This window comes from Microcaecilia unicolor, chromosome 12 (assembly GCF_901765095.1).
Source record: "Microcaecilia unicolor chromosome 12, aMicUni1.1, whole genome shotgun sequence".
In the NCBI taxonomy this organism is placed as follows: domain Eukaryota; kingdom Metazoa; phylum Chordata; class Amphibia; order Gymnophiona; family Siphonopidae; genus Microcaecilia; species Microcaecilia unicolor.
This window is the reverse complement of record NC_044042.1, coordinates 105,655,421-105,665,335: the sequence shown is the minus strand read 5'-3', so window position 1 is coordinate 105,665,335 and position 9,915 is coordinate 105,655,421. Positions and strand designations below refer to the sequence as shown.

Below are 9,915 nucleotides of genomic sequence, written 5' to 3'. Positions count from 1 at the left end.
AGGCGCAGTAGGCTGTACGCACGTGCAGCATTCACCAAAATGACACTACCGCCAGGCTAGCACACCCTCCTGGATTTTGGATTTGGCTTGCACCCATAATTCCAGGACAAATTATTGTTTTTTATTCCCTACTATGCAAGGCGCTTCTGGCATTACTTGGCAGTTGGCACATGCCGACTGGTCACCACGTGCGTAGCTCGTGAGGCCTTACCGTTAGATCAGTGGGCGGCATTAAGGGCTCAGGCTGTAAATAGGCATGCTCTGGTTTCAGTTGTACCGCCAGCCCCTTTCCCAGACGCGGTGCACCAAAAACATGCACACACACTACCGTAGGCCACATTTTGCCACACATTAGTAAAAGGACCCCTTACTTGGCTGTGCTATCGTTTTGCACTAGCTTCCCCTGTTTTTTTACCTTTGCTTGGCAAGGTAGGTTGTGCTTTCCTTTATTATCTTTCCACAAGCAAGAGCTTTCTGTTTTAGGTATCCTTTTACTCCCTTGTTGAACTTGTTTTAAAGCCTATGGTGCTGTTATGATTTTGCTCCTTGGTCTGTTCATGCGACTAATTAGTTTTTATAAGTGTTTTATGATTTTTATCCCTGTCACTGTATTAATAGTCAGTTTGTTTTATTAATATAGCGAGTTTTATTTTTTAGAGACGGTTTCTTTGACTGTTTCTTATAGTTGTATTATTACACTGGTTTTAGTTATATGAAGTTTTCATTTTATTGTTATATCTTTCTTTCTTTCTTTCTTATATACATACATTTTTTTACTTTAGCGGAGAGATTGAATGAATTCTTTGCTTCAGTCTTCACCGAGGAAGACTTGGGTGGGATACCGGTGCCGGAAATGGTATTCGAAGCTGACGAGTGGGAGAAACTTAATTTTTTTTTTTTTTTTTTTTATTACATTTGTACCCCGCGCTTTCCCACTCATGGCAGGCTCAATGCGGCTTACATATTGTATACAGGTACTTATTCTCTGTAAACCTGGAGGATGTAATGGGGCAGTTCTACAAACTGAAGAGTAGCAAATCTCCTGGACCAGATGGTATTCATCCCTGAGTATTGATAGAACTGAAAAATGAGCTTGCGGAGCTATTGCAGTAATATGTAATTTATCCTTAAAATCGATCGTGGTACTAGAAGATTAGAGGGTGGCCAATGTAACGCCGATTTTTTTAAAAAGGTTCCAGAGATCATCTGGGAAATTATAGACCGGTGAGTCTGACGTCGGTGCCAGGCAAAAAAATCTTTTCCCGAGATGGGAAGGTGGTAGAACGAGAGGACATGAAATGAGATTGAAGGGGGGCAGACTCAAAAAAGATGTCAGGAAGTATTTTTTCACAGAGTGGGAGGTGGTGGAGATGAAAACGGTAACGGAATTCAAACATGCATGGGATATACATAAAGGAATCCTGTGTAGAAGGAATGGATCCTTAGAAGCTTAGCCGAAATTGGGTGGCGGAGCCGGTGGGGGGAAGAGGGGTTGGTGGTTGGGAGGCGAAGATAGTGGTGGGCAGACTTTATACGGTCTGTGCCAGAGCCGGTGGTGGGAGGTGGGGCTAGTGGTTGGGAGGAGGGGATAGTGCTGGGCAGACTTATACGGTCTGTGCCCTGAAATAGACAGGTACAAATCAAGGTAAGGTATACACATGAGTTCATCTTGTTGGGCAGACTGGATGGACCGTGCAGGTCTTTTTCTGCCGTCATCTACCATGTTACTATACAGAACAAAATTACAGAGCATATTCAAAAGCGTGGATTAATGAGACAAAGCCAACATGGATTTAGTGAAGGGAAATCTTGCCTCACCAATCTACCACATTTCTTTGAAGGGGTGAACAAACGTGTGGATAAAGGTGAGCCAGTTGATATTGTGTATCTGGATTTTCAGAAGGCGTTTGACAAAGTACCTCATGAAAGACTCCAGAGGAAATTGGAGTCATGGGATAGGAGGTAGTGTTCTATTGTGGATTAAAAACTGGTTAAAAGATAGAAAACAGAGAGTAGGATTAAATGGTCAGTCGTCTCAATGGAGAAGGGTAGTTAGTGGGGTTCACCAGGTGTCTGTGCTGGGACCGCTGATTTTTAACATATTTATAAATGACCTAGAGATGGGAGTAACTAGTGAGGTAATTAAATTTGCTGATGACACAAAGTTATTCAAAGTTGTTAAATTGTGGGAGGATTGTGAAAAATTACAAGAGGACCTTACGAGACTGGGAGACTGGGCGTCTAAATGGCAGCTGACGTTTAATGTGAGCAAGTGCAAAGTGATGCATGTGGGAAAGAGGAACCCGAATTATAGTTACGTCATGCAAGGTTCCACGTTAGGAGTCACAGACCAGGAAAGGGATCTAGGTGCCGTCGTTGATGATACATTGTAACTTTCTGCTCAGTGTGCTGCTGCGGCTAAGAAAGCAAATAGAATTTATTTATTTTGGTACATTTATACCCTGCATTATCCCACAAGAGCGGGCTCAATGTGGCTTACAAATTACAGATGGTTACAATTCAGGGAGAGTACAGATTCAATAAAGTCAAATGGAGGGGTAAGTATATGTGGATAAGGGAGGGGATGAGGAAAACTAGGTTTTAGAATTGTCAGAGGGATAAGCAATCTTGAATAAAAATGTCTTTAAGGATGTCTTGAAGAGCTGGTGGTCAACAGTCTCTTTCAGCTGCCGTGGTAGAACATTCCAATATTTCGGGCTGACGTTTGAAAAGGTTGATGCAAAAAGCAATTTATATTTAACATGCTTGCAACTTGGGTAGTGTAAATTGAGGTAGGATCGAGCAGCCACAGAAGCATTTCTAGAAGGTAGATGTATCAAATCAAGCTTGTAGGCAGGGGCTTCCCCATAAATAATCTTGTGGGTCAACGAACAGATTTTGAAAGTAATACGGTCTTTAATGGGAAGCCAGTGTAGAATAAAACGAAGAGGGGAAGCATGGTCAAAGCGTGACTTGCCTAATATTAGCCCTGCAGCAGTGTTTTGAGCTGTCTGGAGTTTCTTGAGGATGAAATCACAGCAACCTGCATAGATTCCACTACAATAATCAATATGTGATAGGACCAACCAATGAATAAGGGTTCGAAAGAGCTCTTTTGTAAGGAACTGCCTGATACGCTTCAACCTCCACATTGAGTGGAACATTCTTCTTGTGATGAATTTGGCTTGGTTGTCCAGTAACAAGTGATTATCCAACAAGACGCCAAGGACTTTCAGACAGAGATTTGTAGTGTGTGATCCTTAGTGATGAGTGTGGTTGGGATTACCTTATTATGCTGTGACGAAAGGATTATACTCTGTGTTTTGTCTTTATTGAGTTTTTAAAATGAAACGCATTAGCCAAGATTAAGTTACGTTTGCTGAGCTGACGCTGTTGAAAAGACAGGGGGAAGGTCCTTGAGACAGCCCAGGTTTGGGCGAAACGTGCATGTCGGGCATCTTTCCCCCTGGGTTCGACAATAGAACAAGAAGCAATGAGATAAGTGAAAAAGTTTTTCATTAATTATAAATATAAGAGGAGGTGAGATGTTAAAGAATCAATGAAGATTTGGATGTTAATTATATCACTGCAGTCGAAGTTGTAGTGATTAACATCACTGAGGTTCTGGGGAAACTAATGAGAGATGATTTGAAGATATAAGCTATAAAGACTCCATCCTCTTATGCCCGTCCTAGAAATACAGCGTTGAGTGAAGAAACATTTCCTCCGATTCGTTTTAAGTTTACCACACTGCAGCTTCATTGCATGCCCCGTTGACCTAGTACTTTTGGAAAGAGTAAACGGACGCTCCACATCGACCCGTTCCATTCCACTCATTATCTTATAGACCTCTATCATATTTCCCCTCAGCTGCCTTTTCTCCAGGCTGAAGAGCCCCAGCCTCTTTAGCCTATCCTGATAGGGAAGTCGTCCCATCCCCTATATCATCTTTGTCGCCCTTCTCTGCACCTTTTCCAATTCCACTATGTCTTTTTTGAGGTGCGGTGACCAGAATTGAACACAATACTCGAGGTGCGGTCGCACTATGGAGCGATACAACGGCAGAATAATATCCTTATTTTTGTTTTCAATCCCTTTCCTAATGATACCCAACATTCTATTTGCTTTCCTAGCTGCAGCAGCACATTGAGCAGAAGTTTTCAACGTATCATCTACGACGACACCTAGATCCCTTTCTCGGTCCGTGACCCCCAACGCTGAACCTTGCATGATGTAGTTATAGTTTGGGTTCCTCTTTCCCACGTGCATCACTTTACACTTGTTCACATTAAACGTGATCTGCCATTTAGACGCCCAGTCTCCCAGTCTCGTAAGGTCCTCTTGTAGTTTTTCACAATCTTCCCGCGATTTGACTACTTTGAATAACTTTGTGTCATCGGCAAATTTGATTACCCCCATCTCTAGGTCATTTATGGATATGTTAAAAAGAAGAGGTCCCAGCACCGATCCCTGAGGGACCCCACTAACTACCCTTCTCCATTGCGAATATTGACCTTTTAATTCTACTCTCTGTTTCCTATCTTTCAACCAGTTTTTAATCCACAGTAAGACACTACCTCCGATCCCATGTCCCTCTAATTTACTGTGTAGTCTTTCATGAGGGACCTTATCAAACACCTTCTGAAAATCTAGATACACAATATCAACCCGGCTCATCTTTGTCCACATGTTTGTTTACCCCTTCAAAGAAATGCAGCAGATTGGTGAGGCAAGATTTACCTTCACTAAATCCATGTTGACTTTATCCCATTAGTCCATGCTTTTGAATGTGCTCTGTAATTTTGTTCTTTATTATAGTTTGGCCACCTTAAGGTCATCAGATACAATCACCCCCAAATCCCGCTCTTCTTTTGTACTTCACCCCCTATATTGTACCATGCCCTTGGATTCTTGTACCCCAAGTGCTTGACTTTGCAATTCTTAGCATTAAATCTTAGTTGCCAATTATCGGACCATTCTTCAAGCTTCGCTAGATCCTCTTTCATGCAATCCACACCCTCTGGGGTGTCCACCTTATTATAGAGTTTGGTGTCATCCACAGAGACAAACCTTACCAGACAGCCCTTCCACAATATCGCTCACAAAGATGTTAAAACGAGACGACCCAAGGAGCAATCCCTGTGGTACACCACTGATAACATCCCTTGCCTCAGAACAACCTTCATTTACCACTACCCTTTCTCTCCTCCCATTTAACAGTTTTTAACCCAGTCAGTCACTTTAAGTCCCATACTGAGGGCATTCAGTTTATTAATCAGTCACCTGTGCGGAACTGTGTCAAAGGCTTTGCTAAAATTCAAGTACACTACATCTAACTCCCCTCCCATTTCAAATTGTTTAGTCGCCCAGTCAAAAAAATCAGAGTTGTCTGACATGACCTGCCTGTAGTGAAACCTTGCTGCCTCGGGTCCTGCAGGCCATTCAATTCGACAAACCTCACGGTCTGCCACTTTTGAAGCATTTCCATTAGTTTACCCACCAACGAGGTCACACTGACAGGTCTGTAGTCCTCAACCTCCTCCTTACTTCCACTCTTGTGCAGAGGGACTGCATCCACCCTTCTCCAGTCCTCTGGGACCACTCCAAATTCTAAGGAAGCATCGAAGAGGTCAGACAGTGGAGCCGCCAGAACGCCTCCAAGTTCCTTGAGTACCCTTGGATTTATTCTATCAGGCCCCATCGCTTTGTCATCTTTTAGACTGAACACAGTCTTCTGAGAATCGGTCCTGGTCTACCATCGCATTTGTTTTCTGCGGTCCTACCCCCCAGCCTTTCATTCATGAACACAGAACAGAAGTCATTGTTAAGCAGTTCAGCTTTATCCTTATCGGCTTCTACATTTTTTTTGTTACATTTGTACCCCGCACTTTCCCACTCATGGCAGGCTCAATGCGGCTTACATGGGGCAATGGAGGGTTAAGTGACTTGCCCAGAGTCACAAGGAGCTGCCTGTGCCGGGAATCGAACTCAGTTCCCCAGGACCAAAGTCCACCACCCTAACCACTAGGCCACTCCTCAGCTTTTAGCCTCACAATGCTATTTTGGCACTTCCTCCTGTCACTTATATATCTGAAAAATGCCTTGTCCCTCAGTTTTACAGTGTCGGCTATCTTTTCTTCCATTTGCCTCATCCTGATAGCTTTTCCTGCTTCTCTTAGCTTTTGCAGGTACTTTTGCCAGTCTTCCTTTTTCTGAGTCCTTTTGTAACATATGAAGGCTAATCTTTCCCTTACCTTTTCAGCTACTACGTTCGAGAACCAGAGCGGCCTTGTTTTCCTCTTAGTTTTATGTAATTTTCTACCATAAAGGTTTGTCACCTTTAAGATGGCTCCTTTCAGTTTAGCCCACTGCTGTTCTACTTCCTTCAGCTGTTCCCATTCAACTAACTCTTCCTTGAGAAATTCCCCCATCTCGGCAAAGTTAGTTCTCTTGAAATCTAGGACCTTCAATTTTGAATATGCCCTCTCCTCCTTTGTCTTAATATTGAACCACACCATTCGGTGATCACTAGATGCGAAATGATCTCCCACCCTAACATCAGAAACATTGTCCCCGTTTGTAAGCACTAGGTCTAGAATAGCTCCTCCCCCGTCAGTTCCGTTACCCACTGCTGAAACAATTCTTCCTGTAGAGAATCCAAGATCCCTTTGCTTCTAGATGACCCTGCAGCAGGGATGCCCCTATCGATGTCCGGCATATTAAAATCACCTATCAGTAGTACTTCCCCTTTCCTAGCTTTCTTAAAGGTTATCAATAGAAATCAAACAAAATAAAACATGGAAAAGGAAATAAGATGATACCTTTTTTATTGGACATAACTTAATACATTTCTTGATTAGCTTTCGAAGGTTGCCCTTCTTCGTCAGATCGGAAATAAGCAAATGTGGTAGATGACAGTATATTTATAAGTGAAACATCCAAGGATTTCATTGACAGCCTAACAGGGTGGGGGTGGGTAACATGGGAACATCAAAGCATTGCATTGATAGTCTAACAGGATGGGTGTGGATAGGAGAGAGGAGGGTGATAAACAGAGAAATACAACTTTATGGTCTATAATGGGCTAGAAAACCCAGATCCTTGTTAAGTCCTGTCTGTTGGGTGTCAAAATAGTCAATCATTCTGACTTCAAAGGTCTTACGTTCCTGTATTGTTTTAAAGTTACCTTTCAGGATTCTTACTATGAAATCACTGGTACAGTGTCCTGGTCTTGTAAAGTGTTGGCCCACAGGGGTGGGGGTCTGACTGGCACCAGCGTTCTACATGTGATGTCTATGTAAATTAAATCTTGTCTTAAGCATCTGGCCTGTTTCCCCAATATAGCATCCTTCATTACATTTTTTACACTGAATGATATATACCACATTGGAAGATGTGCAAGTGAAAGTTGACGGGGGCGTGTCGGAGGCGTGGTGAAGGTGGGACTGGGGCGTGGTTATCGGCCGAGGAGAGATGGGCGTCCTCGGCCGATAATTGAAAAAAGAAAGGCGATTTTTTTTTTACCCTTTTTTTCACGAAGTTCCAAATGAGTGCCCTAAATGACCAGATGACCACCGGAGGGAATCGGGGATGACCACCCCTGACTCCCCCAGTGGTCACTAACCCCCTCCCACCCAAAAAAAACAACTTAAAAAATTTTTTTCCAGCCTGTATGCTAGCCTCAAATGTCATACCCAGCTCCATCACAGCAGTATGCAGGTCCCTGGAGCAGTTGTTAGTGGGTGCAGTGCACTTCAGCCAGGTGGACCCAGGCCCATCCCCCCCTACCTGTTACACTTGTGGTGGTAAATGGGAGCCCTCCAAACTGCCCCCAAAACCCACTGTACCCACATGTAGGTGCCCCCCTTCATCCCTAAGTGCTATGGTAATGGTGTAGAGTTGTGGGGAGTGGGTTTTGGGGGGGATTTGGGGGGCTCAGCACCCAAGGGAAGGGAGCTATGGACTTCAAAGGTAGTTAACTTTTTTTTTTGTTTAATTGTTACAAGTGCCCCCTAGGGTGCCCGGTTGGTGTCCTGGCATGTGAGGGGGACCAGTGCACTACGAATCCTGGCCCCTTCCACGACCTAATGCCTTGGAGTTGTTCGTTTTTGAGCTGGGCGCCTTCGTTTTCTATTATCGCTGAAAAACGAAACCGCCTAGCTCAAATCCGCACAAATCTGATGCATTTGGCTGGCACAAACCGTATTATCGGAAAAAAGATGGACGCCCATTTTTTTCGAAAATACGGTTTGTCCCGCCCCTTCACGTACCCGTTCTCGGAGATAGACGCCCATGGAGATGGGCGTTCGCGTTTGATTATGCCCCTCCACGCGGTTCAGATCAATCAGATCGTATCTCTGCTGGAACCATGAGACCATGATCCTTCATTCTCAAATCCCAGTTCTTGGATTATTTATCCCATCTGCAAACTTTCCAACCTAACCTTGGCTACATATCAAAAAAATCTTGGCCAGGGGATCACAGAATCCAGCTCCCTCCAGAATTCACTGTGTATGCATCTCAAGGTTGGCCATTTGGTATTGCTGTTGAACTAAGGCTGGTTATCCTTTCTTTCCTCAACATCACCAGCTAGCCCATTTAAGCATATCTACCCAAACATTTCTTCCTGTGCAAGACCCGTGTTAAGATATACAGGCTAGATTCTGTAAATGGCACCAAAATAAAATGTGCGAAGCTAGTATTCTGTAAAAAGTGGCCTGCGGTAGTGTGGACGCATGAAGTTGGCGCACGGTAGATCATTTTTTACTTTGGCTGGGAAGAAGGGCTTTTTTTTAGTGGGACAGTAAATGGTCGTGCGCTAAAATCAAAAGTAGCGTGCGGCTATTTACTGGCTGAGTACTTATCACCAGCCATTCACCTAGCGGTAAGGGCTCACATGCTACTCCTGCAGTAATTAGTGTATTAATATGGCCGCTCTGCCGATTACTGCTGGGAACATTCCCCACAGTAGAAATTAGAAAAATATTTTCTACCAAGGGAAATAGCATGTGCTAACTTCGAAATTACTGATAATTGAGTGCTTATTAACACTAATTGATTTTTAGCACCTAATTAATTAGTTTGCATTTAGAACTGCAATCCGTGCCCAGAATTGCGCACCAAACTTTGGGTGCCCTATACAGAATCCAGGGGACAATGGGCTTGCATCTTATGTATCCAACATCTCTTTATTACATTTGGATAACGTCTGGGTTTCAAAGTTCATTTATTAAATTGTCTGATCCGCCGCGGTCACACAATTAACAATCTCTACCTTCAGTGGCTTCTGATCATTCTGAGTTCCGTTACATGACTTCCCAGCCCAAAGACCTAGTGCCATTTACACTGTGCCTTTAACATTCACAAGCGGACATCAACTTAGTTGAAAAACATGTTCTAGTGAAACGCAGATCCGACATACTAATGCCTGGGAGAGTGTTCCAGCACAAACAAGAGCAAATCTGTCCAGGGAGATTCATTCCTCCTTATCAGCCTACACAGTGCAGTTATAGTTACTGAATATGAGGTGATGGTAGGCAGGGGGAGAAGAGCATGATAGGGTGATAGTGTGAAGGGAAGGCACAACAGAGTAATGGAGACAGGAGAGGGCACCAGGGAGGGGGAAGAGGAGAGAAAAGACCCGAAATAAGGTGAAATGACGGAGAGGAATGCTAAGTTGAGAGCAGAGTTGTGAAAGAAGGGGAAGCGTTAGCAGGAAGTAAAACCGAGAAGGTGAGAGTCCCTCTGTGGGTATGGAATATTTGAGTAGTTTTTGTTAACCGCTTAGTTGCCAGTCACTGGATCGATTTTGTGGTATATCAAGCCCAGGAAAATAAATAAAAATGATGGAAAAGGTGCAAAATATAAGGAGGAAAAACAAACAAATGAGGAAATGAGAGGGAAAAAAATGAAGAT

General features: G+C 43.6%; 1 long non-coding RNA gene across 1 annotated transcript; it reads right to left on the bottom strand.

The window, feature by feature from the left end:
• Nucleotides 1-300: 300 nt before the first annotated feature.
• On the bottom strand, nucleotides 301-5,564 carry LOC115482260. Its single transcript, XR_003944051.1, has 3 exons — nucleotides 5,554-5,564; nucleotides 3,985-3,989; nucleotides 301-366 (listed from the first exon to the last, which is right to left on the bottom strand). It is a non-coding gene; the product is annotated as an uncharacterized LOC115482260 (long non-coding RNA).
• Between the last annotated feature and the right edge of the window lie 4,351 nt (nucleotides 5,565-9,915).